The sequence below is a fragment of the Lepisosteus oculatus genome, unplaced genomic scaffold (assembly GCF_040954835.1).
Source record: "Lepisosteus oculatus isolate fLepOcu1 unplaced genomic scaffold, fLepOcu1.hap2 HAP2_SCAFFOLD_75, whole genome shotgun sequence".
NCBI classification, from domain to species: Eukaryota; Metazoa; Chordata; class Actinopteri; order Semionotiformes; family Lepisosteidae; genus Lepisosteus; species Lepisosteus oculatus.
The window spans coordinates 666,527-685,347 of NW_027168309.1; the positions used below are offsets into that span (position 1 = coordinate 666,527).

Here is an 18,821-nt window from a genome sequence, read left to right on the forward strand (position 1 = left end):
TCGTGCATAGGACACATGTAGCAGAGGATGGTTTCGATCCATCGACCTCTGGGTTATGGGCCCAGCACGCTTCCGCTGCGCCACTCTGCTGACGGCCTCTCTGCGTGTGGCGCACAACTGCTCTTTTTATTTCCTACATAAGTGATGAAAGAGTTGAAAGTTTCAACGACAAACGCAGACGTCACTTTGAGCGCTTGGTGTTGTAGCACAAATCATCACATGCTGCTCTACACTGGATTATAAAAGCCGACACATTTTCCAAACATTTTAATGCTGGAGTCACACTGTAGTATTAATAACAGTGCGATACTCGAGGAGCGTAGTGGGATCGCGGTGGCTCATCAGACCGCCCCGGGACGGGGGGCCCGCGTCAGGATGGCCGAGCGGTCTAAGGCGCTGCGTTCAGGTCGCAGTCTCCCCTGGAGGCGTGGGTTCGAATCCCACTCCTGACAAAAAGCTTGCTCAGTGCCGTCTCCAGTCGGGTGCAAATGGGTGAAGCAGCCTGCCGCAGGGAACGTGCGCCGATAGGCGTAGGTGTATCCCCTGCCTCTTCCGATTTAGCTCGTGCTCCATAGGATGGAAGCGGATGCTCTGGCTTTTTGACTCGAATATAACCTGATCACAACAGAAGGCCGTGCAGCCCAGTGCTGGTTTAAGAATGCCTCGTGTCTTCAGGCCCCTATTCCTTCAGGTTACCCCTTTGGAATAGTCGTCCGAAAAAGACGGGAAAGGAAAAGCATGTAAGCTCCCACACACTGCGTTAGCATTAGCGGTTGGAATCTGATGGGAGAAAAGCAACCTGGCTCGCCGTCAAGCAATCCATCCCTGGTCTCCCACGTGACAGGCGGGGATACGCACCACTATACTAACGAGGAGCGCTTGCTTGGCGCTTGAAGACACTTCCTCTTGCGGCTACTACTGTTTCCGGTTTCGTCTTTTCTTTTCATTCCTCCCAGAGGAGCGCATGAAAACGTTTCCATCTGCGCCATCCTCACCCCTCCAATGCTATGGTCCCTGCTCCTCCTGGTGCACTGCAAACACTCATTCAGCCGGTTCTTTCAGTTTGAATACTTAGGTCTTCAAAGGCTGGAAGTAGGGCGCAAGACATGCCAATGCCAAAAGCGTGGCAGTGTGCTTCCAGCTGTGAAATGTCACTGGTGGATGTTGAAGACATTACTTCCAAGGCAGCAGGTCCAAGCGATTTAGCGTTTGTACAAGAAGCAGGAAGAGAGAAACGGCACTCCGCCTTTTTCTGGGCAGGCCGAAGCGACAGGAGAAGGGCGCCGTAGTCGGCAGGATTCGAGCCGACGCGGGGAGACCCCAATGGCTTTCTAGCCCATCGCCTTAACCGCTCGGCCACGACTACAGGGAGCGCCGCCGCCGCCGGCTTGCAATCATTTAACACGGAGGGCGAGGCGGCGGCGGTAACCTTTTTCAATGTCGCTCTCCGCTTCCCCCCAAAAAAAGCCAAATGACATGCTAGCACTCGGACACCCTTCAGAAGACTGAAGGGTGGCTTAAAGCTGGAAGGATTAGGTCTCCCCGTTCCGACGCGACAATCGAACTTCCTTAGGCAGAGAGAAAGCAACATCGAGGAGCGTCAACAAGACTTTAGAAGCTGCGACACACGCCACTTTCAGTCGCAGACACAGCAGTTTTAAAGGCAGGAATCGCCTTTGCGAACGCCATGAGAAACAGAACGCAAGCTCAGGTCCTGCGGTTTAACAAACAGCCTCGGCTTTCAAGCGACATTTCTTTTCTGGAGCGAATTCACTTTCAACTTCAAGAAATTCACACAACTTGCGAAATACGAAATACAAATCTGGCTCATCGCTGCACAAGAAATACCGCCGGCTGGCAAGAAAATGACAACGGTGTTTTTCCTTAACGAAAAACTTCCCATGGAGAAAAACAACGGCTGTGCGTCTCTGTCGGCTTGATTCAGTTTAATGCAAGTATTCATTCTCCTCCTGGAAAATACAGCTTGCGAAAGATGAAATACAATTCTTGGCTTTTCTGGGTGAGTGCAGAAGAAATCCTGCCGGCTGGCAGAAGAATTCCAGCCTTTTTTACTCTTTAACCACAAACTTGCGAATGATACAAAGCAAGCGGGGTGCGTTTCTGTGCAGCTGTTAACTGAACAGCTGCTGCTTCAAGCCCACCCAGGGCTCATTCCGATTTCAACATCATGCCCCCTGAAGGTAGACTGGATTTCTTTGCGAAGCATTCACCTTTTGGACGTTTCAGGAAAGGTGCGTGTCGATGCCAGACTTGAAAAGCTTTCCATACAAAGAAACAACATAGTGCTTTTGATTGATGGGAAACGGCAAGAGCGGTTTGAGCAGCTCCGGCCTCTCAACCGCTTTACAATGTGATCGGCACCTCGGTAGCCAGTTTAGAAGGCTGAAAAGGATGCTGGAAGCACAGCGACGTTCTAAAACCAGCGCTTGAAAAGCATCTGCATACATAAAATGTCCATTTCCCCAAAGCTGAATCTGCATCTTCAGAAGATTGTCAGCTATACGTTTTCGTTCTTTGTTTCCTTTTTTTACGACAAGCTTTCGAGAAATGAACTGTCTATTGTGATGAAGGCTGCGTTAGAAATTGTGCATCTAGCTTAGTTCAATGAAATCGGGAGGTGCACCTGTCTCAAGCGGATGGCTCTTTGCAGGCACACTACGGAAACCTGCGGGCGCAAGTTGGGAGAAGTGACTCTTGCAGAGTGTTGAGCTTCGAGAAGAGGGCTCCGCTCAGGAAGATATTTCCACATGTTGAAGAGTCGCTTTTCGCCCTTTCTTTCCCACATTTTTCCAGTGCGGTTATTGATCGCGTTCAAAATGTTTTCCCAACGTACGTGTTACCTGCAAAATCACAGTGAAACTGTTATGCCGAAAAGATTCCTAATAGTTATTGTATTAGAATAGCTCTCCAATTTCTTAGCCTTCGTACACGCAATGTTTAAGGAAACGCTAGAGTAAATGAAACTGTAAATAGACAGGAGCTCTTCTTAGTTTTCATACAAGTTATGATGGCTGCAGCTCCTATCTGCGTCCGGGTGACCGGAGCCAAGGGATTATCTGCGGAACCTTTGATTTATCTCTCGGGCAAGGAGCTAGATACGCCCTTTTCATCTCGGTTTGATCACACCTGTGCATTAAAACGCAGTGCTCGGTACCATCGAGGTGTAAGAGGTTCAAGGATGAGCGGGAAACTTTGTTAATAAGGAGACGGGCACCGCCCAACGTGGGGCTCGAACCCACGACCCTGAGATTAAGAGTCTCATGCTCTACTGACTGAGCTAGCCGGGCGCCGGTGGAGCTGGTGGTTAACTTGTCCCTGTTGACGGCAATTTGACAAGGTATACTTCCTGGCTTTTCATCATGTGCTGACCGGATTCGAGAGTAGCACACCCTGTTCTTTGTTGATTACTGTACCTCCAGCAGCGCAAATGTCAGTAATCATTGAAATGTACGACCTACAATCTCCTCAGCATGCCCGCGTGGACTCCTCAGTGATCATCCTTCTACGTTCTGCTGTAGTTTTCATGCAAGTGAAAACCGTGCTCCAAATAACAGCGGCACAGTTGTATCCTGCGGTAAGCATTCTTCTAATTCCATCGTTTTGCTCCAGGTAAAAGGTAGCGCATCATAGTGTTGATATTCCAAGGTTTCAGAGTCCGTATTGGATGGCTTGGATGCAGACATCGCTCAGAGCTCCCAGTATGATTTTCCCGAGTTCAGTTTTGCAGTGTTTTAGTGCTTTACTACTTCCAGTGGGCCTTTGAATGCTCTGCTAAGTAGAGACGTGACATAATTACTAATGCGACCGAGTGTGCTGGCTGTTCCTGGTTCGTAATGATTAACGCGAGAAATCAATATAAACATAACTGCTTCGATTTCGAGGTTCAGTTGAAGCTTTCAAAGAAACTATCAAAGACCTCAGAACAACCGAAGACACATTTGGTCATCTCCGTATTGGTGAAGATTAAAGAGTCCCGCAAGTGTCAAGCTTGCACAAACACACACGAGAGAGAAACTCAGGACAGAATTTAAAGAAAGGGAGATGCAGACTATTTGAAGGCACTTTGCTAACCCAATGGCATGCTTATGAATCGTGCATAGGACACATGTAGCAGAGGATGGTTTCGATCCATCGACCTCTGGGTTATGGGCCCAGCACGCTTCCGCTGCGCCACTCTGCTGACGGCCTCTCTGCGTGTGGCGCACAACTGCTCTTTTTATTTCCTACATAAGTGATGAAAGAGTTGAAAGTTTCAACGACAAACGCAGACGTCACTTTGAGCGCTTGGTGTTGTAGCACAAATCATCACATGCTGCTCTACACTGGATTATAAAAGCCGACACATTTTCCAAACATTTTAATGCTGGAGTCACACTGTAGTATTAATAACAGTGCGATACTCGAGGAGCGTAGTGGGATCGCGGTGGCTCATCAGACCGCCCCGGGACGGGGGGCCCGCGTCAGGATGGCCGAGCGGTCTAAGGCGCTGCGTTCAGGTCGCAGTCTCCCCTGGAGGCGTGGGTTCGAATCCCACTCCTGACAAAAAGCTTGCTCAGTGCCGTCTCCAGTCGGGTGCAAATGGGTGAAGCAGCCTGCCGCAGGGAACGTGCGCCGATAGGCGTAGGTGTATCCCCTGCCTCTTCCGATTTAGCTCGTGCTCCATAGGATGGAAGCGGATGCTCTGGCTTTTTGACTCGAATATAACCTGATCACAACAGAAGGCCGTGCAGCCCAGTGCTGGTTTAAGAATGCCTCGTGTCTTCAGGCCCCTATTCCTTCAGGTTACCCCTTTGGAATAGTCGTCCGAAAAAGACGGGAAAGGAAAAGCATGTAAGCTCCCACACACTGCGTTAGCATTAGCGGTTGGAATCTGATGGGAGAAAAGCAACCTGGCTCGCCGTCAAGCAATCCATCCCTGGTCTCCCACGTGACAGGCGGGGATACGCACCACTATACTAACGAGGAGCGCTTGCTTGGCGCTTGAAGACACTTCCTCTTGCGGCTACTACTGTTTCCGGTTTCGTCTTTTCTTTTCATTCCTCCCAGAGGAGCGCATGAAAACGTTTCCATCTGCGCCATCCTCACCCCTCCAATGCTATGGTCCCTGCTCCTCCTGGTGCACTGCAAACACTCATTCAGCCGGTTCTTTCAGTTTGAATACTTAGGTCTTCAAAGGCTGGAAGTAGGGCGCAAGACATGCCAATGCCAAAAGCGTGGCAGTGTGCTTCCAGCTGTGAAATGTCACTGGTGGATGTTGAAGACATTACTTCCAAGGCAGCAGGTCCAAGCGATTTAGCGTTTGTACAAGAAGCAGGAAGAGAGAAACGGCACTCCGCCTTTTTCTGGGCAGGCCGAAGCGACAGGAGAAGGGCGCCGTAGTCGGCAGGATTCGAGCCGACGCGGGGAGACCCCAATGGCTTTCTAGCCCATCGCCTTAACCGCTCGGCCACGACTACAGGGAGCGCCGCCGCCGCCGGCTTGCAATCATTTAACACGGAGGGCGAGGCGGCGGCGGTAACCTTTTTCAATGTCGCTCTCCGCTTCCCCCCAAAAAAAGCCAAATGACATGCTAGCACTCGGACACCCTTCAGAAGACTGAAGGGTGGCTTAAAGCTGGAAGGATTAGGTCTCCCCGTTCCGACGCGACAATCGAACTTCCTTAGGCAGAGAGAAAGCAACATCGAGGAGCGTCAACAAGACTTTAGAAGCTGCGACACACGCCACTTTCAGTCGCAGACACAGCAGTTTTAAAGGCAGGAATCGCCTTTGCGAACGCCATGAGAAACAGAACGCAAGCTCAGGTCCTGCGGTTTAACAAACAGCCACGGCTTTCAAGCGACATTTCTTTTCTGGAGCGAATTCACTTTCAACTTCAAGAAATTCACACAACTTGCGAAATACGAAATACAAATCTGGCTCATCGCTGCACAAGAAATACCGCCGGCTGGCAAGAAAATGACAACGGTGTTTTTCCTTAACGAAAAACTTCCCATGGAGAAAAACAACGGCTGTGCGTCTCTGTCGGCTTGATTCAGTTTAATGCAAGTATTCATTCTCCTCCTGGAAAATACAGCTTGCGAAAGATGAAATACAATTCTTGGCTTTTCTGGGTGAGTGCAGAAGAAATCCTGCCGGCTGGCAGAAGAATTCCAGCCTTTTTTACTCTTTAACCACAAACTTGCGAATGATACAAAGCAAGCGGGGTGCGTTTCTGTGCAGCTGTTAACTGAACAGCTGCTGCTTCAAGCCCACCCAGGGCTCATTCCGATTTCAACATCATGCCCCCTGAAGGTAGACTGGATTTCTTTGCGAAGCATTCACCTTTTGGACGTTTCAGGAAAGGTGCGTGTCGATGCCAGACTTGAAAAGCTTTCCATACAAAGAAACAACATAGTGCTTTTGATTGATGGGAAACGGCAAGAGCGGTTTGAGCAGCTCCGGCCTCTCAACCGCTTTACAATGTGATCGGCACCTCGGTAGCCAGTTTAGAAGGCTGAAAAGGATGCTGGAAGCACAGCGACGTTCTAAAACCAGCGCTTGAAAAGCATCTGCATACATAAAATGTCCATTTCCCCAAAGCTGAATCTGCATCTTCAGAAGATTGTCAGCTATACGTTTTCGTTCTTTGTTTCCTTTTTTTACGACAAGCTTTCGAGAAATGAACTGTCTATTGTGATGAAGGCTGCGTTAGAAATTGTGCATCTAGCTTAGTTCAATGAAATCGGGAGGTGCACCTGTCTCAAGCGGATGGCTCTTTGCAGGCACACTACGGAAACCTGCGGGCGCAAGTTGGGAGAAGTGACTCTTGCAGAGTGTTGAGCTTCGAGAAGAGGGCTCCGCTCAGGAAGATATTTCCACATGTTGAAGAGTCGCTTTTCGCCCTTTCTTTCCCACATTTTTCCAGTGCGGTTATTGATCGCGTTCAAAATGTTTTCCCAACGTACGTGTTACCTGCAAAATCACAGTGAAACTGTTATGCCGAAAAGATTCCTAATAGTTATTGTATTAGAATAGCTCTCCAATTTCTTAGCCTTCGTACACGCAATGTTTAAGGAAACGCTAGAGTAAATGAAACTGTAAATAGACAGGAGCTCTTCTTAGTTTTCATACAAGTTATGATGGCTGCAGCTCCTATCTGCGTCCGGGTGACCGGAGCCAAGGGATTATCTGCGGAACCTTTGATTTATCTCTCGGGCAAGGAGCTAGATACGCCCTTTTCATCTCGGTTTGATCACACCTGTGCATTAAAACGCAGTGCTCGGTACCATCGAGGTGTAAGAGGTTCAAGGATGAGCGGGAAACTTTGTTAATAAGGAGACGGGCACCGCCCAACGTGGGGCTCGAACCCACGACCCTGAGATTAAGAGTCTCATGCTCTACCGACTGAGCTAGCCGGGCGCCGGTGGAGCTGGTGGTTAACTTGTCCCTGTTGACGGCAATTTGACAAGGTATACTTCCTGGCTTTTCATCATGTGCTGACCGGATTCGAGAGTAGCACACCCTGTTCTTTGTTGATTACTGTACCTCCAGCAGCGCAAATGTCAGTAATCATTGAAATGTACGACCTACAATCTCCTCAGCATGCCCGCGTGGACTCCTCAGTGATCATCCTTCTACGTTCTGCTGTAGTTTTCATGCAAGTGAAAACCGTGCTCCAAATAACAGCGGCACAGTTGTATCCTGCGGTAAGCATTCTTCTAATTCCATCGTTTTGCTCCAGGTAAAAGGTAGCGCATCATAGTGTTGATATTCCAAGGTTTCAGAGTCCGTATTGGATGGCTTGGATGCAGACATCGCTCAGAGCTCCCAGTATGATTTTCCCGAGTTCAGTTTTGCAGTGTTTTAGTGCTTTACTACTTCCAGTGGGCCTTTGAATGCTCTGCTAAGTAGAGACGTGACATAATTACTAATGCGACCGAGTGTGCTGGCTGTTCCTGGTTCGTAATGATTAACGCGAGAAATCAATATAAACATAACTGCTTCGATTTCGAGGTTCAGTTGAAGCTTTCAAAGAAACTATCAAAGACCTCAGAACAACCGAAGACACATTTGGTCATCTCCGTATTGGTGAAGATTAAAGAGTCCCGCAAGTGTCAAGCTTGCACAAACACACACGAGAGAGAAACTCAGGACAGAATTTAAAGAAAGGGAGATGCAGACTATTTGAAGGCACTTTGCTAACCCAATGGCATGCTTATGAATCGTGCATAGGACACATGTAGCAGAGGATGGTTTCGATCCATCGACCTCTGGGTTATGGGCCCAGCACGCTTCCGCTGCGCCACTCTGCTGACGGCCTCTCTGCGTGTGGCGCACAACTGCTCTTTTTATTTCCTACATAAGTGATGAAAGAGTTGAAAGTTTCAACGACAAACGCAGTCGTCACTTTGAGCGCTTGGTGTTGTAGCACAAATCATCACATGCTGCTCTACACTGGATTATAAAAGCCGACACATTTTCCAAACATTTTAATGCTGGAGTCACACTGTAGTATTAATAACAGTGCGATACTCGAGGAGCGTAGTGGGATCGCGGTGGCTCATCAGACCGCCCCGGGACGGGGGGCCCGCGTCAGGATGGCCGAGCGGTCTAAGGCGCTGCGTTCAGGTCGCAGTCTCCCCTGGAGGCGTGGGTTCGAATCCCACTCCTGACAAAAAGCTTGCTCAGTGCCGTCTCCAGTCGGGTGCAAATGGGTGAAGCAGCCTGCCGCAGGGAACGTGCGCCGATAGGCGTAGGTGTATCCCCTGCCTCTTCCGATTTAGCTCGTGCTCCATAGGATGGAAGCGGATGCTCTGGCTTTTTGACTCGAATATAACCTGATCACAACAGAAGGCCGTGCAGCCCAGTGCTGGTTTAAGAATGCCTCGTGTCTTCAGGCCCCTATTCCTTCAGGTTACCCCTTTGGAATAGTCGTCCGAAAAAGACGGGAAAGGAAAAGCATGTAAGCTCCCACACACTGCGTTAGCATTAGCGGTTGGAATCTGATGGGAGAAAAGCAACCTGGCTCGCCGTCAAGCAATCCATCCCTGGTCTCCCACGTGACAGGCGGGGATACGCACCACTATACTAACGAGGAGCGCTTGCTTGGCGCTTGAAGACACTTCCTCTTGCGGCTACTACTGTTTCCGGTTTCGTCTTTTCTTTTCATTCCTCCCAGAGGAGCGCATGAAAACGTTTCCATCTGCGCCATCCTCACCCCTCCAATGCTATGGTCCCTGCTCCTCCTGGTGCACTGCAAACACTCATTCAGCCGGTTCTTTCAGTTTGAATACTTAGGTCTTCAAAGGCTGGAAGTAGGGCGCAAGACATGCCAATGCCAAAAGCGTGGCAGTGTGCTTCCAGCTGTGAAATGTCACTGGTGGATGTTGAAGACATTACTTCCAAGGCAGCAGGTCCAAGCGATTTAGCGTTTGTACAAGAAGCAGGAAGAGAGAAACGGCACTCCGCCTTTTTCTGGGCAGGCCGAAGCGACAGGAGAAGGGCGCCGTAGTCGGCAGGATTCGAGCCGACGCGGGGAGACCCCAATGGCTTTCTAGCCCATCGCCTTAACCGCTCGGCCACGACTACAGGGAGCGCCGCCGCCGCCGGCTTGCAATCATTTAACACGGAGGGCGAGGCGGCGGCGGTAACCTTTTTCAATGTCGCTCTCCGCTTCCCCCCAAAAAAAGCCAAATGACATGCTAGCACTCGGACACCCTTCAGAAGACTGAAGGGTGGCTTAAAGCTGGAAGGATTAGGTCTCCCCGTTCCGACGCGACAATCGAACTTCCTTAGGCAGAGAGAAAGCAACATCGAGGAGCGTCAACAAGACTTTAGAAGCTGCGACACACGCCACTTTCAGTCGCAGACACAGCAGTTTTAAAGGCAGGAATCGCCTTTGCGAACGCCATGAGAAACAGAACGCAAGCTCAGGTCCTGCGGTTTAACAAACAGCCTCGGCTTTCAAGCGACATTTCTTTTCTGGAGCGAATTCACTTTCAACTTCAAGAAATTCACACAACTTGCGAAATACGAAATACAAATCTGGCTCATCGCTGCACAAGAAATACCGCCGGCTGGCAAGAAAATGACAACGGTGTTTTTCCTTAACGAAAAACTTCCCATGGAGAAAAACAACGGCTGTGCGTCTCTGTCGGCTTGATTCAGTTTAATGCAAGTATTCATTCTCCTCCTGGAAAATACAGCTTGCGAAAGATGAAATACAATTCTTGGCTTTTCTGGGTGAGTGCAGAAGAAATCCTGCCGGCTGGCAGAAGAATTCCAGCCTTTTTTACTCTTTAACCACAAACTTGCGAATGATACAAAGCAAGCGGGGTGCGTTTCTGTGCAGCTGTTAACTGAACAGCTGCTGCTTCAAGCCCACCCAGGGCTCATTCCGATTTCAACATCATGCCCCCTGAAGGTAGACTGGATTTCTTTGCGAAGCATTCACCTTTTGGACGTTTCAGGAAAGGTGCGTGTCGATGCCAGACTTGAAAAGCTTTCCATACAAAGAAACAACATAGTGCTTTTGATTGATGGGAAACGGCAAGAGCGGTTTGAGCAGCTCCGGCCTCTCAACCGCTTTACAATGTGATCGGCACCTCGGTAGCCAGTTTAGAAGGCTGAAAAGGATGCTGGAAGCACAGCGACGTTCTAAAACCAGCGCTTGAAAAGCATCTGCATACATAAAATGTCCATTTCCCCAAAGCTGAATCTGCATCTTCAGAAGATTGTCAGCTATACGTTTTCGTTCTTTGTTTCCTTTTTTTACGACAAGCTTTCGAGAAATGAACTGTCTATTGTGATGAAGGCTGCGTTAGAAATTGTGCATCTAGCTTAGTTCAATGAAATCGGGAGGTGCACCTGTCTCAAGCGGATGGCTCTTTGCAGGCACACTACGGAAACCTGCGGGCGCAAGTTGGGAGAAGTGACTCTTGCAGAGTGTTGAGCTTCGAGAAGAGGGCTCCGCTCAGGAAGATATTTCCACATGTTGAAGAGTCGCTTTTCGCCCTTTCTTTCCCACATTTTTCCAGTGCGGTTATTGATCGCGTTCAAAATGTTTTCCCAACGTACGTGTTACCTGCAAAATCACAGTGAAACTGTTATGCCGAAAAGATTCCTAATAGTTATTGTATTAGAATAGCTCTCCAATTTCTTAGCCTTCGTACACGCAATGTTTAAGGAAACGCTAGAGTAAATGAAACTGTAAATAGACAGGAGCTCTTCTTAGTTTTCATACAAGTTATGATGGCTGCAGCTCCTATCTGCGTCCGGGTGACCGGAGCCAAGGGATTATCTGCGGAACCTTTGATTTATCTCTCGGGCAAGGAGCTAGATACGCCCTTTTCATCTCGGTTTGATCACACCTGTGCATTAAAACGCAGTGCTCGGTACCATCGAGGTGTAAGAGGTTCAAGGATGAGCGGGAAACTTTGTTAATAAGGAGACGGGCACCGCCCAACGTGGGGCTCGAACCCACGACCCTGAGATTAAGAGTCTCATGCTCTACCGACTGAGCTAGCCGGGCGCCGGTGGAGCTGGTGGTTAACTTGTCCCTGTTGACGGCAATTTGACAAGGTATACTTCCTGGCTTTTCATCATGTGCTGACCGGATTCGAGAGTAGCACACCCTGTTCTTTGTTGATTACTGTACCTCCAGCAGCGCAAATGTCAGTAATCATTGAAATGTACGACCTACAATCTCCTCAGCATGCCCGCGTGGACTCCTCAGTGATCATCCTTCTACGTTCTGCTGTAGTTTTCATGCAAGTGAAAACCGTGCTCCAAATAACAGCGGCACAGTTGTATCCTGCGGTAAGCATTCTTCTAATTCCATCGTTTTGCTCCAGGTAAAAGGTAGCGCATCATAGTGTTGATATTCCAAGGTTTCAGAGTCCGTATTGGATGGCTTGGATGCAGACATCGCTCAGAGCTCCCAGTATGATTTTCCCGAGTTCAGTTTTGCAGTGTTTTAGTGCTTTACTACTTCCAGTGGGCCTTTGAATGCTCTGCTAAGTAGAGACGTGACATAATTACTAATGCGACCGAGTGTGCTGGCTGTTCCTGGTTCGTAATGATTAACGCGAGAAATCAATATAAACATAACTGCTTCGATTTCGAGGTTCAGTTGAAGCTTTCAAAGAAACTATCAAAGACCTCAGAACAACCGAAGACACATTTGGTCATCTCCGTATTGGTGAAGATTAAAGAGTCCCGCAAGTGTCAAGCTTGCACAAACACACACGAGAGAGAAACTCAGGACAGAATTTAAAGAAAGGGAGATGCAGACTATTTGAAGGCACTTTGCTAACCCAATGGCATGCTTATGAATCGTGCATAGGACACATGTAGCAGAGGATGGTTTCGATCCATCGACCTCTGGGTTATGGGCCCAGCACGCTTCCGCTGCGCCACTCTGCTGACGGCCTCTCTGCGTGTGGCGCACAACTGCTCTTTTTATTTCCTACATAAGTGATGAAAGAGTTGAAAGTTTCAACGACAAACGCAGACGTCACTTTGAGCGCTTGGTGTTGTAGCACAAATCATCACATGCTGCTCTACACTGGATTATAAAAGCCGACACATTTTCCAAACATTTTAATGCTGGAGTCACACTGTAGTATTAATAACAGTGCGATACTCGAGGAGCGTAGTGGGATCGCGGTGGCTCATCAGACCGCCCCGGGACGGGGGGCCCGCGTCAGGATGGCCGAGCGGTCTAAGGCGCTGCGTTCAGGTCGCAGTCTCCCCTGGAGGCGTGGGTTCGAATCCCACTCCTGACAAAAAGCTTGCTCAGTGCCGTCTCCAGTCGGGTGCAAATGGGTGAAGCAGCCTGCCGCAGGGAACGTGCGCCGATAGGCGTAGGTGTATCCCCTGCCTCTTCCGATTTAGCTCGTGCTCCATAGGATGGAAGCGGATGCTCTGGCTTTTTGACTCGAATATAACCTGATCACAACAGAAGGCCGTGCAGCCCAGTGCTGGTTTAAGAATGCCTCGTGTCTTCAGGCCCCTATTCCTTCAGGTTACCCCTTTGGAATAGTCGTCCGAAAAAGACGGGAAAGGAAAAGCATGTAAGCTCCCACACACTGCGTTAGCATTAGCGGTTGGAATCTGATGGGAGAAAAGCAACCTGGCTCGCCGTCAAGCAATCCATCCCTGGTCTCCCACGTGACAGGCGGGGATACGCACCACTATACTAACGAGGAGCGCTTGCTTGGCGCTTGAAGACACTTCCTCTTGCGGCTACTACTGTTTCCGGTTTCGTCTTTTCTTTTCATTCCTCCCAGAGGAGCGCATGAAAACGTTTCCATCTGCGCCATCCTCACCCCTCCAATGCTATGGTCCCTGCTCCTCCTGGTGCACTGCAAACACTCATTCAGCCGGTTCTTTCAGTTTGAATACTTAGGTCTTCAAAGGCTGGAAGTAGGGCGCAAGACATGCCAATGCCAAAAGCGTGGCAGTGTGCTTCCAGCTGTGAAATGTCACTGGTGGATGTTGAAGACATTACTTCCAAGGCAGCAGGTCCAAGCGATTTAGCGTTTGTACAAGAAGCAGGAAGAGAGAAACGGCACTCCGCCTTTTTCTGGGCAGGCCGAAGCGACAGGAGAAGGGCGCCGTAGTCGGCAGGATTCGAGCCGACGCGGGGAGACCCCAATGGCTTTCTAGCCCATCGCCTTAACCGCTCGGCCACGACTACAGGGAGCGCCGCCGCCGCCGGCTTGCAATCATTTAACACGGAGGGCGAGGCGGCGGCGGTAACCTTTTTCAATGTCGCTCTCCGCTTCCCCCCAAAAAAAGCCAAATGACATGCTAGCACTCGGACACCCTTCAGAAGACTGAAGGGTGGCTTAAAGCTGGAAGGATTAGGTCTCCCCGTTCCGACGCGACAATCGAACTTCCTTAGGCAGAGAGAAAGCAACATCGAGGAGCGTCAACAAGACTTTAGAAGCTGCGACACACGCCACTTTCAGTCGCAGACACAGCAGTTTTAAAGGCAGGAATCGCCTTTGCGAACGCCATGAGAAACAGAACGCAAGCTCAGGTCCTGCGGTTTAACAAACAGCCTCGGCTTTCAAGCGACATTTCTTTTCTGGAGCGAATTCACTTTCAACTTCAAGAAATTCACACAACTTGCGAAATACGAAATACAAATCTGGCTCATCGCTGCACAAGAAATACCGCCGGCTGGCAAGAAAATGACAACGGTGTTTTTCCTTAACGAAAAACTTCCCATGGAGAAAAACAACGGCTGTGCGTCTCTGTCGGCTTGATTCAGTTTAATGCAAGTATTCATTCTCCTCCTGGAAAATACAGCTTGCGAAAGATGAAATACAATTCTTGGCTTTTCTGGGTGAGTGCAGAAGAAATCCTGCCGGCTGGCAGAAGAATTCCAGCCTTTTTTACTCTTTAACCACAAACTTGCGAATGATACAAAGCAAGCGGGGTGCGTTTCTGTGCAGCTGTTAACTGAACAGCTGCTGCTTCAAGCCCACCCAGGGCTCATTCCGATTTCAACATCATGCCCCCTGAAGGTAGACTGGATTTCTTTGCGAAGCATTCACCTTTTGGACGTTTCAGGAAAGGTGCGTGTCGATGCCAGACTTGAAAAGCTTTCCATACAAAGAAACAACATAGTGCTTTTGATTGATGGGAAACGGCAAGAGCGGTTTGAGCAGCTCCGGCCTCTCAACCGCTTTACAATGTGATCGGCACCTCGGTAGCCAGTTTAGAAGGCTGAAAAGGATGCTGGAAGCACAGCGACGTTCTAAAACCAGCGCTTGAAAAGCATCTGCATACATAAAATGTCCATTTCCCCAAAGCTGAATCTGCATCTTCAGAAGATTGTCAGCTATACGTTTTCGTTCTTTGTTTCCTTTTTTTACGACAAGCTTTCGAGAAATGAACTGTCTATTGTGATGAAGGCTGCGTTAGAAATTGTGCATCTAGCTTAGTTCAATGAAATCGGGAGGTGCACCTGTCTCAAGCGGATGGCTCTTTGCAGGCACACTACGGAAACCTGCGGGCGCAAGTTGGGAGAAGTGACTCTTGCAGAGTGTTGAGCTTCGAGAAGAGGGCTCCGCTCAGGAAGATATTTCCACATGTTGAAGAGTCGCTTTTCGCCCTTTCTTTCCCACATTTTTCCAGTGCGGTTATTGATCGCGTTCAAAATGTTTTCCCAACGTACGTGTTACCTGCAAAATCACAGTGAAACTGTTATGCCGAAAAGATTCCTAATAGTTATTGTATTAGAATAGCTCTCCAATTTCTTAGCCTTCGTACACGCAATGTTTAAGGAAACGCTAGAGTAAATGAAACTGTAAATAGACAGGAGCTCTTCTTAGTTTTCATACAAGTTATGATGGCTGCAGCTCCTATCTGCGTCCGGGTGACCGGAGCCAAGGGATTATCTGCGGAACCTTTGATTTATCTCTCGGGCAAGGAGCTAGATACGCCCTTTTCATCTCGGTTTGATCACACCTGTGCATTAAAACGCAGTGCTCGGTACCATCGAGGTGTAAGAGGTTCAAGGATGAGCGGGAAACTTTGTTAATAAGGAGACGGGCACCGCCCAACGTGGGGCTCGAACCCACGACCCTGAGATTAAGAGTCTCATGCTCTACCGACTGAGCTAGCCGGGCGCCGGTGGAGCTGGTGGTTAACTTGTCCCTGTTGACGGCAATTTGACAAGGTATACTTCCTGGCTTTTCATCATGTGCTGACCGGATTCGAGAGTAGCACACCCTGTTCTTTGTTGATTACTGTACCTCCAGCAGCGCAAATGTCAGTAATCATTGAAATGTACGACCTACAATCTCCTCAGCATGCCCGCGTGGACTCCTCAGTGATCATCCTTCTACGTTCTGCTGTAGTTTTCATGCAAGTGAAAACCGTGCTCCAAATAACAGCGGCACAGTTGTATCCTGCGGTAAGCATTCTTCTAATTCCATCGTTTTGCTCCAGGTAAAAGGTAGCGCATCATAGTGTTGATATTCCAAGGTTTCAGAGTCCGTATTGGATGGCTTGGATGCAGACATCGCTCAGAGCTCCCAGTATGATTTTCCCGAGTTCAGTTTTGCAGTGTTTTAGTGCTTTACTACTTCCAGTGGGCCTTTGAATGCTCTGCTAAGTAGAGACGTGACATAATTACTAATGCGACCGAGTGTGCTGGCTGTTCCTGGTTCGTAATGATTAACGCGAGAAATCAATATAAACATAACTGCTTCGATTTCGAGGTTCAGTTGAAGCTTTCAAAGAAACTATCAAAGACCTCAGAACAACCGAAGACACATTTGGTCATCTCCGTATTGGTGAAGATTAAAGAGTCCCGCAAGTGTCAAGCTTGCACAAACACACACGAGAGAGAAACTCAGGACAGAATTTAAAGAAAGGGAGATGCAGACTATTTGAAGGCACTTTGCTAACCCAATGGCATGCTTATGAATCGTGCATAGGACACATGTAGCAGAGGATGGTTTCGATCCATCGACCTCTGGGTTATGGGCCCAGCACGCTTCCGCTGCGCCACTCTGCTGACGGCCTCTCTGCGTGTGGCGCACAACTGCTCTTTTTATTTCCTACATAAGTGATGAAAGAGTTGAAAGTTTCAACGACAAACGCAGTCGTCACTTTGAGCGCTTGGTGTTGTAGCACAAATCATCACATGCTGCTCTACACTGGATTATAAAAGCCGACACATTTTCCAAACATTTTAATGCTGGAGTCACACTGTAGTATTAATAACAGTGCGATACTCGAGGAGCGTAGTGGGATCGCGGTGGCTCATCAGACCGCCCCGGGACGGGGGGCCCGCGTCAGGATGGCCGAGCGGTCTAAGGCGCTGCGTTCAGGTCGCAGTCTCCCCTGGAGGCGTGGGTTCGAATCCCACTCCTGACAAGAAGCTTGCTCAGTGCCGTCTCCAGTCGGGTGCAAATGGGTGAAGCAGCCTGCCGCAGGGAACGTGCGCCGATAGGCGTAGGTGTATCCCCTGCCTCTTCCGATTTAGCTCGTGCTCCATAGGATGGAAGCGGATGCTCTGGCTTTTTGACTCGAATATAACCTGATCACAACAGAAGGCCGTGCAGCCCAGTGCTGGTTTAAGAATGCCTCGTGTCTTCAGGCCCCTATTCCTTCAGGTTACCCCTTTGGAATAGTCGTCCGAAAAAGACGGGAAAGGAAAAGCATGTAAGCTCCCACACACTGCGTTAGCATTAGCGGTTGGAATCTGATGGGAGAAAAGCAACCTGGCTCGCCGTCAAGCAATCCATCCCTGGTCTCCCACGTGACAGGCGGGGATACGCACCACTATACTAACGAGGAGCGCTTGCTTGGCGCTTGAAGACACTTCCTCTTGCGGCTACTACTGTTTCCGGTTTCGTCTTTTCTTTTCATTCCTCCCAGAGGAGCGCATGAAAACGTTTCCATCTGCGCCATCCTCACCCCTCCAATGCTATGGTCCCTGCTCCTCCTGGTGCACTGCAAACACTCATTCAGCCGGTTCTTTCAGTTTGAATACTTAGGTCTTCAAAGGCTGGAAGTAGGGCGCAAGACATGCCAATGCCAAAAGCGTGGCAGTGTGCTTCCAGCTGTGAAATGTCACTGGTGGATGTTGAAGACATTACTTCCAAGGCAGCAGGTCCAAGCGATTTAGCGTTTGTACAAGAAGCAGGAAGAGAGAAACGGCACTCCGCCTTTTTCTGGGCAGGCCGAAGCGACAGGAGAAGGGCGCCGTAGTCGGCAGGATTCGAGCCGACGCGGGGAGACCCCAATGGCTTTCTAGCCCATCGCCTTAACCGCTCGGCCACGACTACAGGGAGCGCCGCCGCCGCCGGCTTGCAATCATTTAACACGGAGGGCGAGGCGGCGGCGGTAACCTTTTTCAATGTCGCTCTCCGCTTCCCCCCAAAAAAAGCCAAATGACATGCTAGCACTCGGACACCCTTCAGAAGACTGAAGGGTGGCTTAAAGCTGGAAGGATTAGGTCTCCCCGTTCCGACGCGACAATCGAACTTCCTTAGGCAGAGAGAAAGCAACATCGAGGAGCGTCAACAAGACTTTAGAAGCTGCGACACACGCCACTTTCAGTCGCAGACACAGCAGTTTTAAAGGCAGGAATCGCCTTTGCGAACGCCATGAGAAACAGAACGCAAGCTCAGGTCCTGCGGTTTAACAAACAGCCTCGGCTTTCAAGCGACATTTCTTTTCTGGAGCGAATTCACTTTCAACTTCAAGAAATTCACACAACTTGCGAAATACGAAATACAAATCTGGCTCATCGCTGCACAAGAAATACCGCCGGCTGGCAAGAAAATGACAACGGTGTTTTTCCTTAACGAAAAACTTCCCATGGAGAAAAACAACGGCTGTGCGTCTCTGTCGGCTTGATTCAGTTTAATGCAAGTATTCATTCTCCTCCTGGAAAATACAGCTTGCGAAAGATGAAATACAATTCTTGGCTTTTCTGGGTGAGTGCAGAAGAAATCCTGCCGGCTGGCAGAAGAATTCCAGCCTTTTTTACTCTTTAACCACAAACTTGCGAATGATACAAAGCAAGCGGGGTGCGTTTCTGTGCAGCTGTTAACTGAACAGCTGCTGCTTCAAGCCCACCCAGGGCTCATTCCGATTTCAACATCATGCCCCCTGAAGGTAGACTGGATTTCTTTGCGAAGCATTCACCTTTTGGACGTTTCAGGAAAGGTGCGTGTCGATGCCAGACTTGAAAAGCTTTCCATACAAAGAAACAACATAGTGCTTTTGATTGATGGGAAACGGCAAGAGCGGTTTGAGCAGCTCCGGCCTCTCAACCGCTTTACAATGTGATC

At 49.3% G+C, this 18,821-nt stretch overlaps 13 non-coding genes across 13 annotated transcripts; 5 read left to right on the top strand and 8 right to left on the bottom strand.

Annotated features, from left to right (window-relative positions):
- Positions 1 to 18: 18 nt before the first annotated feature.
- Positions 19 to 90, bottom strand: trnam-cau (transfer RNA methionine (anticodon CAU)). The gene has a single exon. It is a non-coding gene; the product is annotated as a tRNA-Met (tRNA).
- A 279-nt stretch (positions 91 to 369) lies between these two features.
- Positions 370 to 452, top strand: trnal-cag (transfer RNA leucine (anticodon CAG)). Its single transcript has one exon. It is a non-coding gene; the product is annotated as a tRNA-Leu (tRNA).
- A 3,677-nt stretch (positions 453 to 4,129) lies between these two features.
- Positions 4,130 to 4,201, bottom strand: trnam-cau (transfer RNA methionine (anticodon CAU)). The gene has a single exon. It is a non-coding gene; the product is annotated as a tRNA-Met (tRNA).
- A 279-nt stretch (positions 4,202 to 4,480) lies between these two features.
- On the top strand, positions 4,481 to 4,563 carry trnal-cag (transfer RNA leucine (anticodon CAG)). Its single transcript has one exon. It is a non-coding gene; the product is annotated as a tRNA-Leu (tRNA).
- Positions 4,564 to 7,346: 2,783 nt separating this feature from the next.
- On the bottom strand, positions 7,347 to 7,419 carry trnak-cuu (transfer RNA lysine (anticodon CUU)). Its single transcript has one exon. It is a non-coding gene; the product is annotated as a tRNA-Lys (tRNA).
- Positions 7,420 to 8,240: 821 nt separating this feature from the next.
- trnam-cau (transfer RNA methionine (anticodon CAU)) lies at positions 8,241 to 8,312 on the bottom strand. The gene has a single exon. It is a non-coding gene; the product is annotated as a tRNA-Met (tRNA).
- Positions 8,313 to 8,591: 279 nt separating this feature from the next.
- On the top strand, positions 8,592 to 8,674 carry trnal-cag (transfer RNA leucine (anticodon CAG)). The gene has a single exon. It is a non-coding gene; the product is annotated as a tRNA-Leu (tRNA).
- A 2,783-nt stretch (positions 8,675 to 11,457) lies between these two features.
- trnak-cuu (transfer RNA lysine (anticodon CUU)) lies at positions 11,458 to 11,530 on the bottom strand. The gene has a single exon. It is a non-coding gene; the product is annotated as a tRNA-Lys (tRNA).
- An 821-nt stretch (positions 11,531 to 12,351) lies between these two features.
- On the bottom strand, positions 12,352 to 12,423 carry trnam-cau (transfer RNA methionine (anticodon CAU)). Its single transcript has one exon. It is a non-coding gene; the product is annotated as a tRNA-Met (tRNA).
- A 279-nt stretch (positions 12,424 to 12,702) lies between these two features.
- Positions 12,703 to 12,785, top strand: trnal-cag (transfer RNA leucine (anticodon CAG)). The gene has a single exon. It is a non-coding gene; the product is annotated as a tRNA-Leu (tRNA).
- Positions 12,786 to 15,568: 2,783 nt separating this feature from the next.
- trnak-cuu (transfer RNA lysine (anticodon CUU)) lies at positions 15,569 to 15,641 on the bottom strand. Its single transcript has one exon. It is a non-coding gene; the product is annotated as a tRNA-Lys (tRNA).
- Positions 15,642 to 16,462: 821 nt separating this feature from the next.
- On the bottom strand, positions 16,463 to 16,534 carry trnam-cau (transfer RNA methionine (anticodon CAU)). The gene has a single exon. It is a non-coding gene; the product is annotated as a tRNA-Met (tRNA).
- A 279-nt stretch (positions 16,535 to 16,813) lies between these two features.
- trnal-cag (transfer RNA leucine (anticodon CAG)) lies at positions 16,814 to 16,896 on the top strand. Its single transcript has one exon. It is a non-coding gene; the product is annotated as a tRNA-Leu (tRNA).
- Positions 16,897 to 18,821: the final 1,925 nt, after the last annotated feature.